Source organism: Pantherophis guttatus, chromosome 3, assembly GCF_059756535.1.
Source record: "Pantherophis guttatus breed Tessera chromosome 3, ASM5975653v1, whole genome shotgun sequence".
Lineage (NCBI taxonomy): Eukaryota > Metazoa > Chordata > Lepidosauria > Squamata > Colubridae > Pantherophis > Pantherophis guttatus.
The window spans coordinates 210,537,648-210,565,233 of record NC_142065.1 but is presented as its reverse complement, the minus strand read 5'-3'; the positions used below and the strand labels follow the sequence as shown (position 1 = coordinate 210,565,233).

Below are 27,586 nucleotides of genomic sequence, written 5' to 3'. Positions count from 1 at the left end.
GAGCCTTTGCGCAGGCCCATTGCGCACGGCCCAGGAGCCTTTGCGCAGGCCCATTGCGCACGGCCCAGGAGCTTTTGCGCAGGCCCATTGCGCACGGCCCAGGAGCCTTTGCGCTGAAGCGTTCCTGTCCCCCGGCCGCTGCGCGGCCCGGTGCCAGGTACTCCACGGCCCGGCACCGGTCCGCGGACCGGGGGTTGGGGACCACTGTTCTAGTCCAACCCCCTGCTTAGGCAGGAGACCCTACACCTGTGATGGCGAACCTATGGCATGCGTGCCACAGGTGGCACAGGAAGCCATATCTCTGGGCACACCAGCATTGCCCTAACTCAGCTCCAGCACACATCCACGTGCCGGCCAGGTGATTTTGGGGCCTTCCGGGCCCACCGGAAGTCAGGAAACGAGCTGTTTCTGGTCTCTGGGAGGGGCGGTGGGGAAGGCCATTTTTGCCCTCCCCAGGCTCCTAGAAAGCCTCTGGAGCCTGGGGAGGATGAAAAATGGGCCTTCTGGGCCCACCGGAAGTCAGGAAACGAGCTGTTTCTGGCCTCTGGGAGGGTGGGGAAGGCCATTTTTGCCCTCCCCAGGCTCCTAGAAAGCCTATGGAGCATGGGGAGGATGAAAAATAGGCCTTCTGGGCCCACTGTGCCATCCCGTGCCAAAAACAGAGGGAGCGGGGAGGGTGGGGTCTTGTGTGCATACGCGGGGGGTTGGGCGTGGGACGGCATTGAATTATAGGTGTGGGCCCGCGCGCACAGGACACCCCCCCCCCACGCTCCCTCTGCTTTGGCACGTGACGGCAAAAAGGGTTGCCCTACATCACTTCAGACAAATGGTTATCCAACATCTTCTTAAAAATTTCCAGTGTTGGAGATTTAACAACTCGGGTGTGATCTAAAACTTACTTTGCATAATAGCAGTTTGTGGGAAGCCCCTCCCCCAAGAAAAATGTTTTGACCAGGGTGGATTTGATTTAAATCGAGTCGATTTAAATCATGATTTAAATCACTAGTAAAAAGGCTTGATTTAAATCAACTCGATTTAAATCATAATTTTTAAAGAGCAGCTGTCATCTCTGCTACTCCTTTGACCCGCTGTTGACTCACCGATAGTCCCAGTGTTGCAGAATATACAGCCTCGTGCTACCTAACTAAGCTCCATTTCATGCTGAATAAACTAAATTATTTATGTATCTTAAGTACAAAACTATTTTAAGATAGATTTTTACCCCAAAAGTTTTTTATTAAAATAAATTCAATAAAAATAAAAAAAATCCAATTTAAATAAAAAAAAATCCAATTTAAATTTAAAAAATCCAATTTTTTTGATTTTTTAAAAAAAATCATTGATATTTATCCACCCTGGTTTTAAGGAATATTTTAAAAAAAAATGCACAGGAGCAGTTTTAATCTAAAACTGTTTTCCAAGCTTGGCTACTTTAAGATGGGTGGACTTCCAACTCCCAGAATTCCTCCAGCTGGCTTGGAATTCTGGGAATTGGAGTCCACCCATCTTAAAAGTAGCCAGGTTAGAAAACAACTGCTCTAAAGCATCTTTTTTTTCACGCTGCCGGTTGCAGTCGGACTGGCGAAGGTTGTGATTTTAAATATGAAGTTTCCAGCTTTATACTTGGGAGGCTTTGCTAAGTCCCACACGATTTCGCCTGCCTCCCCTGTGGCTGCGTTTGATATAATTTGATTAAGTTTGGTGCCCACTGTTGTACCACAGACAGCCTGGCACCTTCCTTGACAGTCTGACCTATATATATAGACACGAACGGCGTCAGCCCTTGCAAAAGAGGCCTCTAGTTACGACATGGCATTTTGTAGAATTGTCTGTGGCCTTTTGACATGCATGGAATTAAAGTGCTTTTGTATACCTTTTAATACATGAATGTTGCACCTCGTAACTTTTAATACAGGAATGCTCTTTGCAGACCTATAAGAGAAGGAATTTTAAAACTTCCTTGGAGCTTTGCTCTTTGGCAGTTTTTCGGTCATTAAAAGAGTTTTAGGACAGCCACACTCCGGGATCAAAGGTAGAACATTGCTTTGGCTGTGTTTCTTCCTGGGATCAACCATCTGTTTTACATCTGCAGTGTTATCCTGGGGGAAAAACAAATTTGGCTTCAGGTGGTGCAGACAAGTGGTGTGTTTATAGCTCATGCGTCTTTTTAACCATGAAAACTGCACTAAACAGGTAATCCTCGAGTTACGACTGTAATGGAGCTTGCCTCCTCCCACTTACGACTGTATGACACTAACCTTGGTGCCTGTATCCTTAAGATTTATATTGACTGTTTCCCTATGACTCTCATTAAGTGTTGTACCTTATGATTCTTGACGAACGTATCTTTTATGTACACGGAGAGCGTATGCACCAAAGACAAATTCCTTGGGTGTCCAATCACACTTGGCCAATAAAGAATTCTATTCTATTCTAAAATGGTCCGTATCGATAGCGGTCGTAATCGAGTTGTCCAAAGGGAGTGATGTAATTTTATGAGCATTTTTTTTTTTTTTTTTTTGACGTGGTTGTGAACAAATTTGATGGTTTGCTAAGAGATGATTGTGCAAAAAAAAAACAAGCAAATTCCTGGGGTTTTTTTCTTTTTGTTTGTTTGTTTGTTTGTTTTGCAAAACCGTCATAAAATGAGATAATGTGGCTGAAGGATGCTACAAATGACCATAGGCGTCGTCTTGGTGGCCAAAGTGCAGTCATGTGGCCATGAAGGAGGGAATCCGTCAGAACTTTGAATTTGGGTTGTAAGGGCCCTCAGAGAGGTTGGTTGTAAATTGAGGATTATCTGTACACTGCAGGTAATCCTCGTGTTGCGACCACAACAGAGCCCAAAATGTATGTCACCAAGTGAGACACTTGTTAAGTGAATCTTGTCCCGTTTTACGACTTTTCTTACCGCGGATGTTAAGTGAATCACTCCAGGTTTTTATTAGTTTGATTTATTTATTAGTTTGATTTATATGCCGCCCTTCTCCGGAGACTCAGGGCGGCTTACAATGCTTTTAAGCAATAGCCTTCATACTTTTGTATATACCTGCTTAGTAGGGCTTTTGGCCACCCCCTAAGCGGTGTTCTATTTTATACAAAGTCAGCTTATTGCCCCCACAATCCGGGTCCTCATTTTACCTACCTCGGAAGGATGGAAGGCTGAGTCAACCTTGAGCCTGGTGAGATTTGAACTCGCAATAATTGCAGGCAGCTGGCAGCTAAATACTACTTTAACAGTAGTTTAGTCCACTGCACCACCAGGCTCCTTTTAAGTTAGTCTTGTTAAGTGAATCTGGCTTCCTCTGTCGACGTTGCCTAAAATCGTAACCCTAAAATCATGATTCTGATCTGAGAGGAATGTGGACCTCATGATTCACTTCAAATGCCAGTTTAATTGTTGTGTGTTAATTCTTAATTATGTTTTGGGACACACCTCTGGAGATCAGGATTGAGATCTGCGTGCAGCCACCTGGAGATGGTTCTTGCGGAGAAATGAGTCACACAAATTTAGACCTGTGGTCCTGAACCACACCCTCCAAAAGCCCAATTTGGAGTTTTCCTCCGGTTGTTGACACAGCTGATGTGCTTGGTGTGGCTGTTGTGTCAAAAACAGCCTCCGTGGACCTAACCCAGTGTGATTCACTTAACAACCGGCTTCCCAATTTATGAACTGCAGTGATTCACCTAACACAGTGCTGGCTAACCTTTTTGCCGCCGTGTGCCAAAAGTGGGGGGGGGTCGTGCACGTGCGTGCCCACACTCATAATTCAATGCGCCCCAGGCCGTTTCCAGGCTCTGGAGGGCCTCTGGGGGTGGGGGGAGCTGTTTTCACCCTCCCCAGGCTCCTAGAAAGCCTCTGGAGCCTGGGGAGAGTAAAAAACAGGCCTTCTGGTCCCATCGGAAGTTGGCAAACGGGCCGCTTCTGGCCTCTGGGGGAAGGTGGGGAAGGCCGTTTTTTCCCTCCCCAGGCTCCTAGAAAGCCTCTGGAGCCTGGGGAGGGCGAAAAATGGGCCTTCCTCAACCCCCCATGCCCCCCCGGAGGCTGGAAACAGCCTGTTTCCTGACTTCCTGTGGGCCTGGAAGGCCCGAAAATCAGTTGGCCGGCGCGCGCATACATGCTGCAACTGAGCTAGGGCAATGCTCGCGTGCCCACCGATATGGCTCCATGTGCCTCAGGTGGCACGCGTGCCATAGGTTCACCATCACGGACCTAACTATGGGAAGAAAATTCATAAGGTTGGGCAAAAACTCACTGAACAAATGTCTCATTTAACAACAGAAATTGTGATTCACCTAAGAATTATTGGGGAGGGGGAAATCCATAAGATGGGGCAAAACTCACTGAACCAGATGTCTCATTTAACAACAAATTGCGGTGAATGGCAACTGGGAAATTCATGATGATGTCACTAGATTTGTGCCTCGTGTTAAACCATGTTTATATTATTATATAATAATAAGTTATAATAATGGATCAAGGCAGTTCTTGAGTTACGACCACAATGGAGCCGAAATTTATCTGGTTATTGGTTAAATGAGCTTTGTCCCATTTTACGACCTTTCTTGCCACGGTTGTTAAGCGAATCACTGCAATTGATAAGTTAGCAACCCAGTTGTTAAGTGAATCCAGCTTCTCCACGGACTTGGTTTGTCAAAAGGCGGCAAAAGGTGTTCACACGATCCAGGGAAACTGCAACCGTCATAAATATGAACCGATTGCCAAACGTCTAAATATGTCACATTTGTTAAGTGAATCACTGCAGTTCTTAAATTAGTAATATGGTTGTTAAGTGAAACCGGTTTCCCCCATTGACTTTGCTGGTCAGAAGGTCGCAAAAAGGGGTTAGGATACTGCAATTGTCATAAACGTGAATCAGTTGTCAAGGGGCTGAAGTTTGATCATAAAATTTGATGCTGCAATGGTCATAAGTGTGAAAAACGGTCATAAATCACTTTTTTCAGTAATGTTGTCACTAAATGGACTGTTGTAAACCGAGGATTATCTAGTTTCCAATTGGCAAATCTTAACTTTGTCAGTTGTTTGTTTATTTTGCGCATGGCGTATCCTACACGGACAAGCAATATAAATTAACATTTCCACTAGATTAATGGAACCCAATAAAATATAAATGTCAAAAAGATGCACGTTTAAATATTAATATCTTAGACCATCTAACCATTGACCAGCATCATTTAAATTTTTTAAAAATCAGATACTGGACCCACTTCTTTTGTGAATCTTAAGGGTTAAAAAACTGTCTTTAAAAGATTTAAAAAAAAAAAAAACTATTTTAAAATGCCATAGCTTATTTTTCTTGGGATCTGGGGTTAGATATTAAACGTTTGGCTCAATTCTCTGCTTGAAGTGGGCTTGGCAAAACACAACAAAGGACTACTGTTGAGTGCATTTGTGTAGAAAGCAACAACAACGTGTAGAAATTGTGTAGCATGGTGTAGAAAGCAACAACCTTATTAGGCCCAAGGTTGTTGCTTTCTAAAAAAAATTCCGGTTGTCCGCATGCACAGGTGAAGGTAGTCCTCGCCTTATGACTGCAGTTATGACCAGAATCTAAGTAAGGCATTTACTGTGCCCAAGTTTATGGTCGTCTTTGCCACCGTTGTTAAGTGAACCACTGCAGGTCATAAGTGAATGTTACGTTCATTAAATGAATGGTTTCCCCATTGACTTTGTTTGTTGGATACGGGCTGTGAAGGTCACGAATGACGCTGCAACCGTCATAAATACATCCATGTTGCCAAGTGGCTGGATTCTGAACACGTGACTGTGAGGATATTGTGACGGTCGTAAGTGCGAGAACCGGTCATAAGTCACTTTTTCAGTGCTGTTAGATGAATAGCTGTAAGTCAAGAGCTGCTTGTATAACTTAAGTCACGGTGTGTCTTTTTTCACCTTAGGATAATAGTTGATACTTTGAATTGTGACTAGTAAACTGATCGTGATTGGAGTGCCCAGAGAATTTTGACTTATTTATTAAACCACGATTTAATACAACGTCATGCCCGCAGAATTTGGGCGTGTGTAGTTCAGCTTCGTCCGTGCTTTTTTGAATGCATGGTTCTGCAATTTATTGCATCAAAAACTGAAGACAAATTCCTTGTGTGTCCAATCACACTTGGCCAATAAATAAATAATTCTAATTCTAAAAGAGATTGGTCTCCACGTTTTGAAATAGCGTGTCCAGTTTTCAGGAGCATCAAATGTCTTAAGTTAAATGTAAGCCCGGTTTCTCCATTTTGGGGTGCAGATTCCACCCAGATGTCTCAGCCGGTGAATTAAGTTGGAAATTGTAACGTGAACCTATCTGGAGGATGCTTGTTTGAGGAACAGTGATGGAACCAAGTTGGGTTGGCACCAAGGAGAAGAATGGGACTGTAGAAACCGTCCGACGATGGCTAAAAGGAGCAGTTAACCTTGAAGAGAAAAAAAATAATTGAGCAATTATCCCACATTAAATTGTGTGTGTCAACATTTAAAGACCACGTAGAGAGATTTTCTCCTGCAAAAAGTCGGTGATAACACCGAACACCTTCATTGTTCTCCATATAAGAAGGTATGAATGCCCCAAAATGTCTTCAATAGGCTTAAATCAAAAGAGGATAAAGTGTTTATGGAGTATTGGAAGAAATGTGTATGGTCAGAACAATTCAACCATGGAACATGATGACCTTGGGAGACATGGTGTCTTGCTGAAGATTTCCAGATGTTTTCCCTTTGGTTGGATATCTTATAGATCACCGGATATCTTATAGATCACCTCTTCCCCATCTCAGATTCCATTTAACGTGCGAAGTGCCCGGTGGGTGCCCATATCTGCAGTGATGGTCACATTTCACTGAGGACATCTCTGGATTTTAATCTAGGCTTCCATGCAGAAGAATGCTGAGTAGGAAGGAAAATGTCCCTCAAGGTCCAGCAGCCCACATGTTTTTCAGCACAAATCTTGCAGCCACATCACAATTGCTTGGAAGATAAGAGTGAAGAAGCTTGTCAAATGACGCACGTCAGACCCTGAGCTGTCACATCAGCATCTAACCAAATGAAAATTTGTGATCTATCCAACAAAATGAGATTTGATGTAGAGAAATGTAAGGTCTTGACACTTACAGAGAGAAAAACCCAATGGACAGGTACAGAGGAGGTGAAATTTGGCTCGAGAGCAGGAACTGGGAGAGGGATCTTGGAGTCTTGGTGGACAACCAGTTAAATATGAGCCAGCGGTGTGAGGCGGCAGCCAAAAAAGCCAATGCAATCCTAGGTTGCATTAGCAGAAGGACAGAATCAAGCTCACGTGAAGTGTTAGTACCACTTTATCAGGCCTTGGTAAGACCAGAATACTGCATCCAGTTTTGGTCACCATGATATTAAAAAAAAAGAAGTCAAGACTCTGGAAAGGGTGCAAAGAAGAGCAACTAGGGTGATTAGGGGGCTGAAAGTTTAAACATATGAAGATGGTTGCAGAAATTGGATATATCTAGTTTAATGAAGAGAAGGACTAGGGATGACATGATAGCAGTCTTCCAGTATTCGAGGGGCTGCCACAAAGAAGAGGGAGTCAAGCTCTTCTCCAAAGCACCTGAAGGCCTTGGTAGTACAGTGGTCTAAAGCACCCTGTTATTAAGACCAGCTGCCTGCAATTACTGCAGGTTCGAATCTCGCCAGGCTCAAGGTTGACTCAGCCTTCCATCCTTTCTAAGGTAGGTAAATTGAGGACCCAGTTGTGGGGGCAATAAGCTGACTTTGTATAAATATACAAAAAGGATGAAGGCTATTGCTTAGCACATTGTAAGCCGCCCTGAGTCTCCGGAGAAGGGCGGCATATAAATCAAATTAAAAAAAAAAAAAAAGGCAGGATAAGAAGCAATGGGTGGAAACTAATCAAGGAGAGAAGCAACTTAGAACTAAGGAGAAATTTCCTGACAGCGAGAACAATTAGCCAATGGAACAGGTTGCCTCCAGAAGTTGTGGTTCTCCATCACCGGAGGCTTTTAAGAAGATATTGGACATCCATTTCTTTGAAATAAAATAGAGTTTCTTGCTTGATCAGGGGGTTGGACTAGAGGACCTCCAAGGTCCCTTCCAGCTCTATTCTGAATGAATGAAAGAATGCCTCCTCTAAATTTCATGTTTTATATCGATAAAGGTAAAGGTTCCCCTCGCACATATGTGCTAGTTGTTCCCGACTCTAGGGGGCAGTGCTCATCTCCGTTTCAAAGCTGAAGAGCCAGCGCTGTCCGAAGACGTCTCCATGGTCATGTGGCCAGCATGACTCAATGCCAAAGGTGCACGGAACGCTGTTACCTTCCCACCAAAGGTGGTCCCTATTTTTCTACTTGCATTTTTTTACGTGCTTTCGAACTGCTAGGTTGGCAGAAGCTGGGACAAGTAACGGAAGCTCACCCCGTTACGCGGCACTAGGGATTCGAACCGCTGAACTGCCGACTTTTCGATCGACAAGCTCAGCGTCTTAGCCACTGAGCCACCGCATCCCCGCTTTATATGGATATCCTTTGGTATATCCTGCTGTCAGGTTTCCAAGTTTCATCACAATTGTGGCTACACAAATGCCAATTTCGGGTTCGACACCTGCTGTGCAGACCAGGGAATTGAATCTTTAATCCATTTCAAAGGTTTTATTATCAAAGGTCTTTTCTTTCGAATGGGGAGTAGGTTTCTTTACCTATTAGACAGAGCTTCCCAATCTTCCTAGCAGGGGGCCAAGAAAATGCAAATTTCAAAAGCAACACTGCCAACTTTGTCACGTTGGCATCTGCAGCAGTGGTAGAAAATTGGTAAGAGTGACCTTCGATCCCAATTAATACTGTCCTGCGTTTCCCATCTTCAAAAACAGCCTTTGTGCCTTGCAACGTTTGGTCGTATAAATGTAGATTTGGGCTTGTTCTTTAGAGTCAGAGAAGGGGAGAAAATTTGTATGAATTACTGGCAAAATTCAGATTGGAATTGCTGGTGCGAGGCTCCGAGGGAGGGAGAAACCCAGGAAGAACAAAGCTGCTTTTGTGGGACGGGAGGCGAGCTGACAATGGCCCTGTGAATCTGAAGTTCTTCAGAAGGTGACCTCCAGACATCCACTCCATCCCCCAAACTGGTGGGCAGGAGATTTCTGCAAGATGGTGGCATGCCAAACGGGCACCTTCCCTCTTCTCCTTACTCTCTGAAAGTTTGCACGCGTGTCTATCTGCTCCCTTTCGATTCCTTCAAATTCTGGGTTCGTTTTTGTCTTGAAGGACCTCGCAAAGAGAAGCCTCTTCACCAGCTGCTTCGGATTTATTTATTTATTTATTTATTTATTTATTTATTTATTTATTGTCATATTTATATGCCACCCTTCTCCCGAGGGACTCGGGGTGGCTCACAGAATAAAACAACCCAACAATAAATAGAATTAAAATGTTAAAATCCGATTTAAAAACCTCAAATCCCCAAATTAAAATGCATGGCAGATCAGGGAATTTGCTGAAAGAGCCCTGTCTTTAGATCGGTGCGGAAGGTGCAGAGGTCGGGGGCCGTCTGGAGCCCATTGGGTAACCCATTCCAGAGGGTCGGTGCGACCACAGAGAATGCCCTCATCCTGGGGGCTGCCAGCCGACACTGTCTGGCCGATGGGACCTGGAGGAGGGCAGTCCTATGTGAGCGCACTGGGCGGTGGGAGGCCGGTAGGAGGTGGTCCTGCAAGTACCCCGGGCCCATGGCATGAAGGGCTTTATAGGTGAGCACCAGCACCTTGAAGCGGATCCAGAGGACCACCGGCAACCAGTGCAGCTTGCGCAACAATGGTGTTATATGGGAGTAACGGGAAGCACCCGTAACTACCCGCGCGGCCGCATTCTGGACCAGTTGGAGCCTCTGGGTGCACCCCAAGGGCAGCCCCATGAAGAGGGCATTGCAGTAATCCAGCCGAGAAATAATGAGAGCATGAGTGACCGTACGGAGGGCATCTCTGTCTAGGAAAGGGCGCAACTGCTATTTTTTTAGCAGAAATAACCGAATCAAGGACATGATGCTTTTTAGTGGAAGTCCTATTGAGTTCCACAAAGGCAGTAAATACCAATGAAATATAGAATCACAGAGCTGGAAGGGACATTGGAGATCTTCTGGTCCAGTGGTAGTGGTGACCGCGGGTGAGCCCTGGTGCCATGCTGTCCTATATAACCACATTTTCTAAGCCATGCGTGCGAGCAAATCGCATTTGCGCATGGAAGGCATCTGTGTGAAGCAAGAGTGCATGCGCAGGGTGAACCGGTGGTAAAAAATATGTGAAACCTACCTCTGTCCTGGTCCAATCCCCTCTGAAGCAGGAGACCCTATACCAGTGATGGCTAACATTTTTGCCGTCGTGTGCCAAAAGGGGGGGGAGCATGGAGGGGTCGCACATGCGTGTGTCCACACCCATAATTCAATGCCCCCATGAGCCCCACCCCCCTGTACTTGCGCATGTGACCCCCTCCCCATGCCCCATTTTGGGCCTAGCAGGCCTCCCTGAAGCCTCTGGAGGCTGGAAACTGCTCATTTCCAGACTTCTGGTAGGCCCGTTTTTCACCCTCCCCAGGCTCCAGAGGCTTTCTTGGAGCCTGAGGAGGGCAAAAACAGCCTCCCCTCCTCCCTGGAGGCCCTCCAGAGGCCAGAAATGGCCCATTTCCTGACTTCCGGTGGGCCCGGCAGGCCCGGTTTTTGCCCTCCCCAGGCTCCAGAAGCTTTCCATATATATACATATATGTATATGTGTGTGTATATATTTGTGCATATACATACATATATGTGTGTATGTGTGTACGTATACATATAGAGAGAATAGAATTGGGATAGGATAGGTAGAATAAAATAGAATGGAGAATATATTACAAAATAAAGAATAGGACAGAACTGAATTGAATCGAATTCTTTATTGGCTAAGTGTGATTAGACACACAAGGAATTTGTTTCTGGTGTGTAAGATCTCAATATACAACAATAATATATGTATATATATATATATATATACACACATGTATATATACGTACACTAAATTTGTAGACACATATTTAGAGTTGGAAAACTAAAATCGTACCTTTGTGAGGTTATAGATATATAGATATAAACATATATATATTATATATATATATATATATGTGTGTGTGTGTATAGCAAACAACGTATATGTAAAAACTCTGTCCACCCGCATAATGCGTCTTTGAGAATCAACCCCGAGATGTGCTATTCGGGGATAATTTATGCACGCATTCCCGTTTTGCTTTCTTCTGCTCCTTCTTCGAGATGTATTTTGGGCTTCCCAAATAAGCAAAGGAAACCCCTGGCTCCCTTCAAAATTTGGCATCCCAGAGGTTCAGAAGAGGCCAGTTCACCGACTCGGCTGACCCCTTTCCTGGGGTGTTGTCCTGAGGTTGAGAAACTTGGCCCCTACTTACTAAATGAGAAAAGCTACATTGCAGCTGGGAGCGGTATTTTTGGATTCTTGTGTGAAAGGAAAAGGGCCAGAAAAACCCCACTGCCAAATTTTCATATTCCCAGGAAATTAATTCAACCCGGAGATGACTTCGGTTTAGACTTTTAACTCATCGAGATAACGTTACATCTCCTTGACGGCCCCTCAAAAGTTTCAGTTGATGGACACATCACGATAATCTCTCCAAACGCTTATTCTGGAGAAATGCAGAACCATTTTTTAATCTGTTACGGATAGTTCCTTGGCTTACGACCGTTCGTTTAGACACCGAACTTACAACGGCCCTCAAAAATGTGACTTATGACTGTTGTTCGCACTTAACGACTGTCACGGCATTCCCATGTGATTAAAATTTGGGCCACTGGCATGTATTTACCTCACATTCTGGAATCGTGTGATCGCCGTTGTGACGTTCCCATCTGACTTCCAACAAGTGAGCCAGATCCGTTTAACGACAACATGATTCAATTAAGTGCAGTGATTTGCTTAACAACCACAGTTTTTTTAAAAAAAGTTCTTATAATCGGACATGACTCACTTAGCAACCATTTTGCTCCAGCAAACGAAATTCTGGTTTCCATCTTGGTCGTAAGTCGAGGACTACCTGTTACACTTAGAAATGATTTGGTTAATCGTGAGCCAGGAATCTTTTCTTTCCAATTTATTTTTTTATATAAATTGGCATATTAATTCTAAAAAAAGGTCTTTGAATCCTTTTGCTGTCCATATAATCTTATTCTACTCTTGAAGGTTGTTTTATAGTTTTCTGTCTGTTTTTTCAGTTTGTATGCCAACCATCCACCTGGTGTATTTGCATGTTCAAGAAATAGTTGTTTTGTCTATGTCAGTTTCTTTTCAGTATCTGAAACTAAGAAATTTGTTGTTGCAATCATTTTAGTTGATTAGTTGATTAAGTATGTTAGGATCTTCCGGTGAATTCTGATTGTTCCCTCTCCTTCAGTTTAATTTCTTGTATTTTGGATTTTGTTCCTCCATGTTCCTCTTAAATGCTGAATTTTATAAAACGCCCTCGTATCACAGTGGTCTTACAAGCATCCCAAACATTTATCAAATTGATTCCCTTACCTAAATTATTGCCGTGTTTCCTCGAAAATAAGACCCTGTCTTATATTTTTTTGAACCCTGAAATAAGCGCTTGGCTTTATTGCCATGCGCTCAAAAGCCCGATTGGGCTTATTATCAGGGGATGTCTTATTTTGGGGGAAACGGGATATTAAAATAGTCTTAACAGATCAACAGAGTTGGAAGGGACCTTTTAGGTCATCTAGTCCAACCCCCCACCCAAGGAGACTACACCATTTCTGACAAGATGGCAGTCCAGTCTCTTCTTGAAAGTCTCAAGTGATGAAGCTCCCACAACTTCTGAAGGCAACTTCTGTTCCATGGGTTGATTGTTCTCACTGTCAGAAAATTTCTCCTTATTTCTAGGTTGAATCTCTCCTTGTTCAATTTCCATCCATTGTTTCTTGTCTGGCTTTCGGATTGTCAGAAGGTCACAAAATGGGATTACGTGACCCCTGGGATCCTGCAACCGTCATAAATATGAACCAGTTGCCAAACTTCTGAATTTTAATCATACGATTATGATTAGGGCATGTCCAACTTTTCAAGTTTTCAATTTCCAAACATTAAGGGTGCTCAAAAGTTTCTGACATGCCTTGGGGATAGTAAAGATACTTGGGTTCCTTTCATTTAGAAGGGGCGCGGTGGCTCAGTGGCTAAGACGCTGAGCTTGTCAATCGAAAGGTCGGCAGTTCAACGGTTCAAATCCCTAGCGCCGCGTAACGGAGTGAGCTCCCGTTACTTGTCCCAGCTTCTGCCAACCTAGCAGTTCAAAAGCACGTAAAAAATGCAAGTAGAAAAATAGGGACCACCTTTGGTGGAAAGGGAACAGCGTTCCGTGCGCCTTTGGTGTTGAGTCATGCCGGCCACATGACCACGGAGACGTCTTCGAATAGCGCTGGCTCTTTGGCTTTGAAACAGAGATGAGCACCGCCCTCTAGAGTCAGGAACGACTAGCACCTATGTGCGAGGGGAACCTTTACCTTTACCTAATATAATTTAGATGTGCTTGGTAAGTAACTACTATATCATAACTTTTGAACATTTTGTTTGTTTCATTTGGGGATGCTACAACCGTTGTAACTGAAAAATGGTCATAAGTCACATTTTTCAGTGCCGTTGCAACTTTTAATGGTCACTAAACGAACTTTAGTAAACCTGAGATGATTTAATTTATTAAATTTATATGCCTCCTCCAATTCTGTTATACTGATTGCCGCTTCTCACACTTATGACTCATGTTCGTGAGATTAATATTCAAATATGGCAACTGACTCAGATTTATGATCATTGTAGTATCCCCGGGATGATGTAAAACCCTTTTTTTAACCTGCGAAGCCAAGTCAACGGGGAAGCCAGATTCACTTAACAACCGTGTTACTAACTTAACACCCGCAGCAATTCCCTTAACAACCAGGTCAAGAAAGCTCGTAAAATGGGGCAAAACTCAAGTTTCTCGCTTAGCAACAAGTGTTGGGCTTCGTTGTGGTCATAAGTTGAGGACTAGTTGTAAAACAAACCGATCCATTTTGGGGACGAGTGGAGAAGGGACTGCTGGCTCCGAAGAGGTTCGTGGTCCGCTTGTTTTTGGTTAATCGAGCTTCTTCCTGTCAGAGTGAATCTCTGCAGGGCATTTGGTAAACATGGTTTCAGATGACAGCTCTGGTTTCTTTCCCAGGGATTTGTAAACCGAGATAAGCTGCCGTAGGAGTGACACCTCCTGCAGAAACCCATTTTTTTGCGTGACTCACAGAATCCAATCCTTGTACATGAATAGCAAAATCTCACTTTGTCAACCCAGGAGGCTGTTTATCCCGACACAAAGACCAGTTCTTTTCTTTACGTTATATCTACGCGTACCAATTCAACTTTGATCACTCTGTTGTAATTCACGCATTGCACAAAGCTGTTATTTGTTTTATTGTGATTTATTGAATGATATAGTCGCTACAGATTAACAGGAAGGAACCTTGTAGGTCATCTAGTCCAACCCCCTGCTCAAGCAGGAGACCCTATACCATTTCTGACAGATGGCAGTCCAGTCTCTTCTTGAAAGCCTCCAGTGATGAAGCTCCCACAACTTCTGAAGGCAACATCTATTCTGATGTTCTCACTGTCAGAAAATTCCTCCTTGTTTACAGGTTGAATCTTTCTCTGATCAGTTTCCATCCATTATTCCTTGTCTGGCCTTCGGGTGCTTTGGAAAACAGCTTGACCCCTTTCTCTCTGTAGCAGCCCCTCAAATATTGGAAGACCGCGATCCTGTCTCCCCTGGTCCTTCTCTTCACTAGACTAGCCAGGCCCAGTTCCTGCAACCGTTCATCGTATGTTTTAGTCTCCAGTCTCCTAATCATCCTGGTTGCTCTTCTCTGCACTTTTTCTAGAGTTTATGCAGTTAGTTTAGAAACTCTCATTGGATGATTTGTGAATCAGACTAGTCTTGGGGTTATTTTCCCACTTTGGAATCACGTGCCAAGTTTGAACCGGGGTCTTTTATACCCATTTTTCTTTTTAATCGGTGATACAATTTGAAATAAAAGTATTGCTTCGCATATCAAATCATAACAGTTGAAAGAAGAGCATCAACTCAATCATCTACTAGGTTGCAGGGATCCAAATTAAGCAATAGAATAGGAAAAAATGCTGATGTAGTATTTGAATATTTGATAGCACTGATGATGTTACATAGTTCGGCTATGAAATGTCTGCGAGAAAACAGCCAAGTTCAGAGAGTCCCCAAGGACCCTGCAAATCCAAATTCTCTCATTATGTTTCGATCAGGAAATATTGATGAGGGCTCCTTGAGTGTGTTTTTTCAACTGTGCCTCTCCTTAAATGTCATGCTAGTGAACCCACATTTAAATAACTTGCTGTTCAGAATATCCTAAGGTGCATGGCTAAAATCAAGTTATATTACACCTACAGCATTCCCATAATCAACTAAGTCAGCTGATCAGCCTGGCATTCCATGATAAGCTCTGATAATTACTGTTATTGTCAAGAAGAACACGCACAAATCAGTGGTGAAATGTAAAATTTGTTACTACCGTTTCTGTGGGCGTGGCTTGGTGGAAAGGGGTAATGTGACGGTGGGCGTGGCCAACTTTTTTTTTTTTACTTTTAAAACCATTTTTTCTATAATCTCTTTGGCATAAGAGGTTGTAAAAAAATGCTTTTAAAAGCCTCTGATGACCCCAGCTGAGTTGCCTGATCAGCAGAGGCTTTTTTTTCTTTTACAAGCCTCTGACGATCCCAGCTGAGTTGCTTGATCGGTAGAGGCTTTTAAAAGCTTTTTTTTTTACAACCTCTTCGGCTGAAGAGGTTGTAGAAAAAATGTTTTTAAAAGAAAAAAAAAGCCTCTGACGATCAGGCAACTCAGTTGGGATCGTCAGAGGCTTTTAAAAGCATTTTTTCTAGAGGTTGTAGAAAAAATGCTTTTAAAAGCCTCTGACGATCCCAGCTGAGCCGCGTGGTCATCAGAGGCTTTTTTTTTTTACTTTTAAAAGCATTTTTTCGTCAGAAGAGGTTGTAGAAAAAATCCCTTTAAAAGTAAAAAAAAAAGCCTCTGATGATCGTGGGGCTCAGCTGGGCATGGGGGGGGTTGCAGGGATTTTTGCTATCGGTTCTCCGAATCACCCACCGCCATCGCTACCGGATCGGGTGATCTGGTCTGAATCGGGAGCATTTCACCCCTGTTCTAGATACAGAAAGTCCTCAATTAATGACCGCTCCTTTCAGCGACCATTCGGAGTTATGATGGTGCTGAATGAGTAGCAGGTTCGACCAGTCCTTGAAGTTGTAATTCGAGAACTGTCTGTAGTAAAGATCTCTCTCTCTCTCTCTCTCTCTCTCTCTCTCTCTCTCTCTCTCTCTCTCTCTCTCACTCACTCACTCTCACTCACTCTCTCTCTCTTTCACCTTGCAATCCTTCATCATCTCAGTTCAATATTTGTTCAGGACAAAAATCCAGTCCTTTTTAAGTTCTTGGCAACCAGTTGTAGGTGACAAGACGTTCGTTGTACAATGAGTAAATGAGAACTCCTACTCAAGCCAGTGAGGAGGTTACCTGGGGACAAATCTCTCTCCCCATGGAGTCCAGCGAAACTGACGGGCTCCTCAAAGGTCCTTGTGACATCCTTGTGGTTTGTTTTTAAGGACGCCCTTAAAATCCTTTCTGCTCTCTGCAAACCACGAACAAGTAAACATTTCGTTTGAAAAAAACCATTGCACGTTTTGGATAAGATTGCACTGACTTCACGAGCTTTCTAAAGGAAGGAAGCTGTAAAAGAGCCTTGGTAGTACAGTGGTCTAAGGCACCCTGTTATTAAGCTGGTTATTAAGACCAGCTGCCTGCAATTACTGCAGGTTCGAATCTCGCCAAGGCTCAAGGTTGACTCAGCCTTCCATCCTTTCTAAGGTAGGTAAATTGAGGACCCAGTTGTGGGGGCAATAAGCTGACTTTGTATAAATATACAAAAGGATGAAGGCTATTGCTGAGAACATTGTAAGCCGCACTGAATCTCCGGAGAAGGGCGGCATATAAATCAAATTAAAAAATAAATAAAAATAAAACGGGGGTGTCCCAACTGGATTTCTTTGAGGGCCGGATCAGGATTGTAGCTCCCCTCCTTGGCCCAGCCGCAGAGGGGGGGTGGGTGGGGAGAAAAGAACGGGTACAGGTTGAATGCCTCCTGCAGCACCTGCCGGCCAAAACGGGGCACAGAGCAGCTTTGCACGGCCCCCCCTGCGTCCCGTTTTCAGCCTGGACGGCCTTCTGCAGCACTTTGCTGGCCAAAGTGGGGTAACCCCCACACAGCCCGTTTTTGACCACCTGCAGCACTCTGCTGGCCGAAAACGGGCTGCTGGGGGACCCCACGCGGCCCGTGTTTGGCCGGCAGAGTCACCACGGGCCGGTCCTTTGGTATTTCCAGGCCAGCCCTGTGGACCAGATCTAAGCACCCTTGCAGGCCGCATCCAGCCTGTGGGCCTTGACTTTGACGCCCCTGTTGCAAAATATCTTTTATTTCAGTGATAGATTGATTTAACAAAATATCAAACCAAATTTAATACATCAGGAATGGGCAACTGGGACCCTTTTACAACCTGTGGACTTCAACTCCCAGAATTCCTGAGACAGCTGCCTCAGGAATTCTGGGAGTTGAAGTCCACAGGTTGTAAAAGGGCCACAGTTGCCCACCCCTGTAATACATGAAGACTTTACTGTGTGCAGGTGGTCCTTGACTTAACAACAGTTTGTTTAGTGACCGTTGGAAGTTACAACGGCCCTGAAAAAAGGGACTTACGACCGTTATTCGCACTTAATGACCGTTGCAGCAATCCCTGTGGTCATGTGATTGAAATTCTGATTCATATTTATGACGGTTGCAGTGTCTCAAAGTCTTGTGATCCCCTATTGTGACCTTGGGACAAGCAAAGGAAAGGCAGATTCACTCAACCGTGTGACTAATGTTAAGGATATTGTTGTGTTACCAACCAGCAGAGTAAGTGCACAGAGAAACGGTACTGAGAGCAATGAATACAATACATACAAACTGGTTTAACAAAGCTTTTACTTTGTAGTGAAAAACAATTGCATAGTCTTTTAGTCAATCCAAGTCTTTAGCCATTCAAATCAGTCCGAAGTTACAGATATCTTCTTACCAGACAAACAGCAGTAATTCACGCTGGTAACAAATCACGATGATAGCAGATCCATCCACTTCTTCACACACAACAGTAACAGTTTCAACCAGCAAGTCAAGCAGCAAGTCAAGCAATGATGAGAGCAGTTCCAACAATGACTATAGCTCGGCTTCCTCCTTATATACAGTTTATACTAGTAATTATCCACTTAAGATAAGTGAAGTCAGCAGTGCAATGACTGAACAGTACAATTATGATAATTGCAGTCAGCAGTTAGTCAGCAGTCATTAGTCATTACAATGACTCAGCAGTACAATTACTCAGCATTACATCTTAGAGTTACAGAATACATTTAAAGTTATAGAACACATATATTGCCTGGACAACCTGTTAGGCTTACACCATATCCTAACAACTAACTTAACAGTGGCAGTGGTTTGCTTAACAACTTCGGCAAGCAAGGTCATAAAATGGGGCAAAACTCCCTTAACAAATGTCTCGCTTAGCAACATAAATATCGGGCTGAATTGTGGTCGTAAGTTGAGGGCTACCTGTATTTCCGTCAATATAACCCTTAGCCGTTGGGTTTAAAAACACAATTTTGTCCCCAAAAGATTAGCCGAGTTAAATCTTGGCTTTCAGGAACAAGAAAAAGGACCCAGGTGGCTGCAGAGATTAGATCTTCCATTTTTAGTGGACTTCCTCTGTTGATTAAATTAAAAGGAGCTTCATTAAATAGCAGATTTGTGCAAAAAGTTGTCGAGCTGCCAAGTAACTTTGCCCAACTGACTTTAACAAATCATGAAGGAAGATTCCCGCTCAGTTTGGCATCCTGTTAAAACTTTTCAGTTGGAAGGCTGAAAAAAATAATAATAATTAGATAATGAGCAATACTTCCCTGGAAAGATTATTTTTAAAATCCAGCGGTGATAGGTTTTAGGGTAGCATCTCGACTTGACCTGTTCCTAGTCTGAATATTATTATTGTATTGGAAGGAAAATCCAACTGGGTTCAGTTCCAAGCCAGGAGAAAGATGCTGGAAATAAAACAGAGGCTGGAGGTTGATTGGAAAGGAGGACCATTTATTGATGAAGCAGAACCAACCGGGTTTGTGGTTCTGGGCCAGTTTACCAACTGAGTTTGGTTTCACGTGGTTTTTACAGAATTGTGCAATCTGGAGACTTGCCTTGTGTGTTTTTATGATTTGTTTGGCTTTTACTTGTTTCGCAAAGGCTCATGATGGGTCTTAATTATCATTTCCTTAATCCTAATGCTGTTGGACATGTGTAATTGATTTTATCTAACCTCTTTCCCCGAAAATAAGGCCTAGCATGATTTTTCAGGGTGCTCGTAATATAAGCCCTACCCCAAAAATAAGCCCCAGTTAAGATCGTCAGCAGACGGAGGTACTGTACTTTCCCCAAAATAAGACCTAACCAGAAATGAGTCTTTTGGAGCAAAAATTAATATAAGACCTGGTCTTATTTTGGGGAAAACACAGGTCTTACCTCTAGCCTGCTTTTCTTAATGGACAGGTGTTATTTCCACTTTTCTCAATGTCCTGTCCTTTATCCCATCACCCTGGAGCTCTTTTGTCTTGGGAATAGGCTGGCCCAATCTAAGGAGAAATTTCCTGACAGTTAGAACAATTAACCAGTGGAACAACTTGCCTCCAGAAGTTGTCAATTGTCCCTTTTAAGAAGAGATTGGACAACCATTGGTCTGAAATGGCATTCAGTGGTGGTGAACCTATGGCACGCATGCCAGAGGTGGTATTCAGAGACCTCTCTGTGGGCAATTGCGCGCCATTGCCCCAACTCCACTCCATCGCGTTTCTTGGCGTTGTTTGCAGGGAAACGAAAGTTAGTGCAGGACGGAAGCATCCCTGCACTTGCCTTTGCGCAAAACAGCATTCCACCTTCATCACGGTACATTTGCTGTTGCTTCCTCCATGGCCTGACCTCTTCCCTCGCAGCGCCTTGCGCAGCACAGTGACAATAAGCGTGCTTAACAATGTGGGAGACTGAGTCCCCTCCTCCCGGAGCCCATTACAACACGGAGCCACAATGCGACCCTGCGTCATGGGCTCGCTCTGGCCTCCCGGATGACAGTTGCTTTTCCTGCAGAGCTGCCTGTGTTGGGATGCCCCGTCTCCCCACCGGCCAGCTGCGTCTGCCTCCGGACGTCAGATTCCCACTACCCAGCATCAGTTCAGGGGTTCCTTCCCTCCTCCCCGGGAGAAAGAGGGAGGGAAAAAGAGAGAGAGAGAAACAGAGAGAAGGTGGGAAGAGAGGGAGGGAACGAGAGAGAGGGAGAGAAAAAGGGAGGTAAAGAGAAATGATATTACAAAAGTTTTTCTTTTTTATTGTTGCTAAACGTAATATTTCAAAAGCAGGAAAAAAAATGAAGGAGCATAAAAGTGCATTTATCAAGTTTTTCTTAGAACAATTAGCTGAACTCTTGCCTTGTTTATCATTATTTTAGGTAGTAAAACCTCATTATTCAGCTTAAATTGCCGTGTTGGCACTTTGTGATAAATAAGTGGGTTTTGGGTTGCAGTGTGGGCACTCGGTCTCGAAAAGGTTCACCGTCACTGGTTTCCTGCCTGTTATTCTATTCTAATCTAATTTTTCTTAATGGGCGCAAAGTATCTGCTGGGGGCTATTCAGAAAGACATGAGTCTGCTTTCTGTCTTTAAGAGCATGTTTCTCCCTTTGGGGAAGTATAACATTTTTTTAATATTTCCCAAAATATTTCATTTTTCGGGGAGGGGGGGAGCTTCTCACAATTTCATTGCATAGTCATTTATGTTCCACGATCCAATCTGGGTCGGTCTTTGGGACTAGAAGTTTTGTCTTCCGTCCTTGAAGTAATGAACATAACAGAACTTTCCTATTTATAGTGGAAAAACTTTTTTCAGGGCTGTCGTTAAATCCGAACAGTCACTAAACGAATGGTTGTAAGTTCGAGGACTGAGCCGTTTGAAGGTTCCGTTCGGCGGCTGTAGAATTTCAACCCGTCTTCTTTTCCTTCCCAGGTGCAATTGGCGCATTGTGACTTGGGAAGGTGCCAAGGATGGAAATCCAAGAACGGAGATGAAATTATTTGGCACGGCGTTGGGCTATATCGGGCACCGTTCTGGAAATCGGTTCTAATTTTGGTAAGTCACCCAGCGCTGAAGGATGATGGGGTGGATTGTCCCAAACAGAGGGAAGCTGCTTTATTTGAGACGCTATTGTAAACCGAGGACTGCCTGTTTTCTTTTTAGCTTTTTAAATTGTCAATGGGTTTTAGTTTGAATGTTTTAAATTTTGGGCCAAAGTCATGTGATTCTTTTAAAAATTTTAAATTTTGTATTGGTTTGTGTTTTAGTTCTGGCTGTGCACCGCCCTGAGTCCACTAGGAGAAAGGCGGTATACAAATTGAATAAAATAAATAAATAAAATAAATAGTAATAGCTACTTAATAATATTTAATAGAACAAATAGAATATTTCTAGCTCCGGGTTGAAGTGTGAGGTCCTTGGTGTTCTCTGAGCTTGGTTGTTTTCTTGCAGACCTTTTATTACCCAACTAGGTAACATCATCAGTGTTAATAAGAGTGGGGTTTGTGGAGAGGAGGAGGATAGTAAGGTCTTCAGGGCTCTCTAAGCTTGGTTGTTTTCTTGCAGACGTTTCATTACCCATCTTGGTAACATCATCAGTGCTAGAAGAGAGTGTGGTTTGCAGAGAGGAGGAGGACAACTTTGGGGTCCATGATGTTCTCTGAGCTTGGTGGTTTTCTTGCAGACATTCCATCACCCAGCACCGATGACGTTCTCTAGTTGGGTCATGAAACGTCTGCAAGAAAAGAACCAAGCACAGAAAGCACCCCACAATATTTAACAGAATAACATAGTTCGAAGGGACCTTGGAGGTCTTCTAGTCCAGCCCCCCGCCTAGGCAGGAAAACCTACACCACATTTGATAGTTCCACCCAGAATCTGAAGATTTAGTTGGAAGATAGACAAAATACCATATTTTTCGGAGTATAAGACGCACCGGAGTGTAAGACGCAGCTTAGTTTTGGGGGAGGAAAATAGGTGGGGTGGGGGGGAAATCTGTCTACCAGGTATTCATCTGGCTAGCGTCCTTAGTCTGGTCAGCTCCAGCACATTAGTGTGCTGATTTTGAGCACGCACACATGCTTTTTATCCCCTGCTTGGGGATAAAAAACAGCTTCTAAAGCACAGCTGATCTTCAGAGAGAGAAGCAATGAGAAAAGCAGGCGAAGCCTTCGCTTAACTCGCTAGCGCCTTGTTAGGGCTGAAAAACAGCTTCTAAAGCACAGCTGATCTTTGGAGAGAGAAGCAATGAGAAAAGTGGGCGAAGCCTTCACCCACTAGCGCCTCTTTAGGGCTAAAAATCAGCTTCTAAAACACAGCTGATCTTTGGAGAGAGAAGCAATGAGAAAAGCAGGCAAGCATAGAAGATGCTTCACTCGCTAGCACCTCGTTAGAGCTGAAAAACTGATTCTAAAGCACAGCTGATCTTTGGAGAGAGAAGCAATGAGAAAAGCAGGCGAAACCTTCACTTCACCCCCTAGTGCCTCTTTAGGGCTAAAAGCTTCTAAAACATAGCTGATCTTTGGAGAGAGAAGCAATGAGAAAAGCAGGCAAAGCATAGAAGATGCTTCACTCGCTAGCGCCTCGTTAGAGTGAAAAACCGATTCTAAAGCATAGCTGATCTTTGGAGAGAGAAGCAATGAGAAAAGCAGGCGAAGCCTTCGCTTCACTCGCTAGCACCTCGTTAGGGATGAAAAAAAGCTTTGAAAAAATTACATTCGGAGGATAAGACGCACCCAAATTTTCAGCCTCTTGGGGTGGGGGGCGGGGAGAAGTGTCTTTTATACTCCGAAAAATACGGTATACCAATGCTCCTTATGGAGGAATAAAAGGAGAAAACCCAGATTTCCTTCATTTAAAAGACCAAAAAACATAGTACTCTGGGAGATACCGCCTAAAATCGCAGGCTTTGGAGAACATGCCCATTTTACGTCCTTGACCACGAATGGATGGGTTTGAGAACTTAAACCAGGTTCCTTGGAGGAAGAGGAGGGGTTGCTCCAGTGCATCAGGAAAGCTAGGAGGATGTGGGGTTGAAGGCCACTTTTTCAGCTTGGGGGGAGAAATAGAACGGAGAGCTGGATGATCCACGAAGAAATGAAGAAGGACCACCCTGGTCTCGTTGATCCATCTGCATTTCAAAGCCAGCTCTTCAACCACATCAGAAGAGCTTGAAAGTGGAAGAAATTTCTTGCATCGAGCAATTGGGGTTCTTCTGGTAGAGCGGTTAGCAAAATGAGTCCCTCAGCTTTAAATGCTTCCAGGCAACCTACGATGGATTAAGGGAGATCTGTTCCTCCTAGTGAAGCTTTGGAAGAGGCTGTCCTGACCCAGGCTTCCCCAGCAGCACAAAGCCAAATCCTCGTCCCGATAAACCTCTTTTATTTAATTTACAGTGAATTCCTCTCCAGCAAAGTTTTTCAAGGTAGTTCACAGTTACCGACCTTTATCAGTTTTGGAGAGTGGCCAGGCCGATATCTTTCAGATGCCGCAATACCTGGCAAGAATGCAGGAATGAACTAAGAGTCTCCTGCAAGCTCCACTCCCCAGTCGCTCCTCTTTCATTTCCTCTGGGAGGGACCATCGTCCACCTGTGGCCTTACTACCAAGTCGACCCTTGTCCTTTAGCTGTTCCCTTTGTCTGGCAACTCTGCTCATGCGCACACTGGGAACAGGCTCCAGCTGTTCGTCTGCCTCACTGATGTCTGACTCAGAAGGCAGCTGATAACTGGCATACAGCCCTGGTCCCCTCTCTGCCTCCGACGCAGAGCCCTCATCAGAGCCTTCCCCAGACTCCAGGACTGGCCCATGTTCCTCCCCGACCTCCTCACTGTCCGAATCTGCTGCCAGATCCGCTGGCCGCTGGCAGGCCACAACAGAGGCCTAGAAGACAAGTTCTAGAACGTGAAGCTTTGGAAGAAAGCTTCAGGTTCTGGAACGTGTCCAGGATGCCTGATGGTCCACCTCTTCCAGGCCACTTGAGATGTCCGATGGGGACATCCCAAGACTAGGAGTTGACCTTTCCTGGGTTCTTCTCCCACTTTTGGTTTTGGGGTGTGGACTTTCTTGAAGATCTTCCAAAGCTCTTTCCAACTATATGTGAATCTTCCGTCTTTCTTCAGGTGGTGTCCTTCAGATCTACAGGTAGTCCTTGACTTAGGACCTCAATGGAGCTCAAACTTGCCGTTGCTAAGCAAGACACTTGTTAAGTGAGTTCTGCCCCTTTTCTTGCCACCGTTGTTAAGTGAACCACTGCACTTGTTAAATTAGGAACCCGGTTGTTAAATGAATCTGGCTTCCCCGATGACTTCGTTTGTCTGAAGGTCACAAAAGGGGATTAAATGATCCCCGGAACACTACAACCGTCATAAATATGAGTCGGTTGCCAAGGACCTGAATTTTGATCACGTGACCATGGGGATGCAGCAACGGTCATAAGTGTTCTCATCTGTGTTGTATTTTTCTAGTTTTCTGCCTATTACAGGTAGTCCTCGACTTACAACAGTTTGTTTAGTGATCATTCAAAGTTACGACAGCATTGAAAAAAGCGACTTACGACCGTTTTTCACACTTACGACCATTGCAGCATCCCCATGGTCAGGTGACAAAAATTCAAGACGCCTGGCAACTGACTCATATTTATGACGGTTGCAGTGTCCCCAGGTCACGTGATCCCCTTTTGCGGCCTTCCAACAATCAACGTCCATGGGGAAGCCAGTTTCACTTAACAACCATGGGACTAACTGAACAAATGTTAAGCGGTTCACTTAACAACGGTGGCAAGAAAGGTCATACAATGGGATGTGACTCACTTAACTGTTGCTTAATGACAGAGATTTGGGGCTCCGTTTTGGTCGTACGCCGAGGACTATCTGTATTTGGCTAGTGAGTTATTCTAGGCCAGTGTTGGCAAACCTTTTTGGCACCGAGTGCCGACACAGGAGCGCACATGCATGTGTGCCAGGAACCAGAAGATCAGCCGCCCAGTACTCATGCGTGTGCCGGGCAGCTGCTCTTCCGGTTTCTGATGCACGCATGTGCACCGGCCACCTGGTCTTGTTGTGGCTCCGTTACCTGAGCCTGTGTCATCGGCAGGAGAGGACTCCGAGAGTGAAGGAGCGGAGTTGGCAAGACCTCCCTCTCCAGGACCCTCCTCTCTGGGAATGCCTTCGGAGTCCGCTGAAGGGCAAGAGATAGGGCTGGGGCCAAGCACGTCCACGCAGCCACAGATGGACAGTGATAAGGGTAATGAGTCTTGGCTGGATCCACGCCAGCGTCGCAGAGATAAGCGTGCGCAACAGAAGAAAAGGCGTGCCCGAGATTAGGCTGAGTCACTGGACCACACCCCACAGGATATAAAAGGGAGCGCGGTGGCCAGTCAAACCTTGTGACGAACAAAGCTGAAAACTTCTACGCCATTCTGCATTGCCGGACTTTTTGCTATAGACTTTGCTGGATTATCTCTGGACTTGATTGACTCCGTAATTATTGAGCTGTTTCTTTTGATGTACCAGGAGTGGGGAGAAGTTATCTCTCCTCTTCGTAAATAATAAACTCTTGGCAGGCAGCCACTAGGTTGTTGCCAAGTTCTGTTATCTTAAGGAAAAGGATTTTGCCGGCTGGTTTGGTCTTTAACTCTTGAACGTCTGTTGGTATGTGTGCGTGTGGTTGGGGACAGAACAGGTCTTCTGGTTTCTGGCACGCATGTGGGTGCAAAGACCAGCTGGCTGGTGCACATGCGCAAGCTGGAAACTGGAAGAGTAGCCACCCAGTGCACATGCGAACGCTGGGAAGAGGATCTTCCGTTTTTTGGCGCACACATGAGCACCGGCCAGCTGGTCTTTGCGCGCACAGGTGCGCCAGAAACCAGAAGACCTGGGAGAAACCGGAAGAGCAGCTGCCTGGGGCGCGCATGCCCACCGGGCGGCCGCTCTTCTGGTTTCCGGCATTCCCACACACGTGAAGACCAACTGGCTGTCTCCAAGACCTGGAAGAACAATTGGCAACGGCTCGCGTGCCCATAGAGATAGCTCTGCATGACATTTCTGGCACGCATGCCATAGGCTCACCATCACGGCTCTAGGCTTTAATTACATTATTTTACTTTCCTGGAGATGGATAGCTCTCAAGATACTATTTGTCTTTATATTAATTACGGCTGTTTGCAAACTCTTCAACCCTCCTAAGGCGTTCCGTGGTTGTCTTTTGATTTGTTTCAATTCTGAATATTGGTTTTTACTGGGGCGGGAGGGGGGACAATTGAGCCGTGAACTAATTTGGCGAAGCAGAATTGTGCAACGGTTGTGTTTTTCTTTTGATCTGTGCCACACCTTCGTGAAGGTGTGTAATGAAGACACCTTGTTGTTGTTATTGTTATTAAGGTCTGTCCAGGTGTCTCCTGCAGATTCCAACCGAGAATCCTGTAGGACAGCCTCAAATGTTGCTCAGTGTCATTGCCCTGCGTGACTTAAAGCTCTTCTTCTTCCCAAAATTTTGGAGAACATCAAGATTTCAACTTTGCATTTTTCTTAGGTCAGGGGTCCCCGACCCATAGTCCGCAGCCCGGCACCAGTCCTTGGTCCTGGCTAGCAGTGGTCCACGCAAGCGTGCAAAACCAAAATCCTCCCCACGGAAAAATAACGCTCCATGGAACTGGTCCCCAATGCCCAAAAGGTTGGGTGGGGGGCTCTTGTCTTAGACTCAAACTCAAGACCCAGGGGCCACGGGGGGCTTAGATCTGGCCCTGAGGGCCATCCTGAAAACAGCTTTTGGCCTAGACGGCCTCCTGCAGCCCTCTGCCAGCGAAAACAGAGCTGGGGGGGAGCGGGCATTTTTGCTGGCAGAGGGCTATCAAGACAAACTAAAAACTAACCAAAAAGAGAAATGTTTTCCCCTTTTGCATTTGAGCATGCAAGAAGGGAAGGGAAAGGGGAATGACAAAGAAAAAGAAGGACAGATGGGAAGAGAGCAAGGAAGGAAAAATAAGGAAAGAGGGGAAGAAAGAAAAAAGAAAGAGGAGGGAGGGAGGGAGGGAGGAAGGAAGGAAGGAAGGAGTTGGCCACTACAGGTGCCCCCGACACGAGTGATGTCGAGCTTGCTATGCCTACCCCTGCCAAGCCCCCCCCCTTCTCCCCGCCCCCGAGGTCAAACAACCCTGATGCGGCCCTCAATGAAATTGAGTTTGACTTGTTAAGTGTGTTTTGCCCCATTTTACGACCTTCCTTGCCACCGTTGTTAAGTGAATCACTGCAGTTGATAACTTAGTAAATCAGT

General features: G+C 44.8%; 1 protein-coding gene across 1 annotated transcript in view; it reads left to right on the top strand.

Annotated features, from left to right (window-relative positions):
- PTP4A3 (protein tyrosine phosphatase 4A3) overlaps positions 1 to 27,586 on the top strand; it is a 93,265-nt gene that overhangs the window by 4,585 nt on the left and 61,094 nt on the right. Inside the window, exon 2 of the mRNA XM_060681801.2 lies at positions 21,248 to 21,370. The gene's annotated coding sequence lies outside the window, so the exon portion shown is untranslated. The remainder of the gene's footprint in view (positions 1 to 21,247; positions 21,371 to 27,586) is intronic.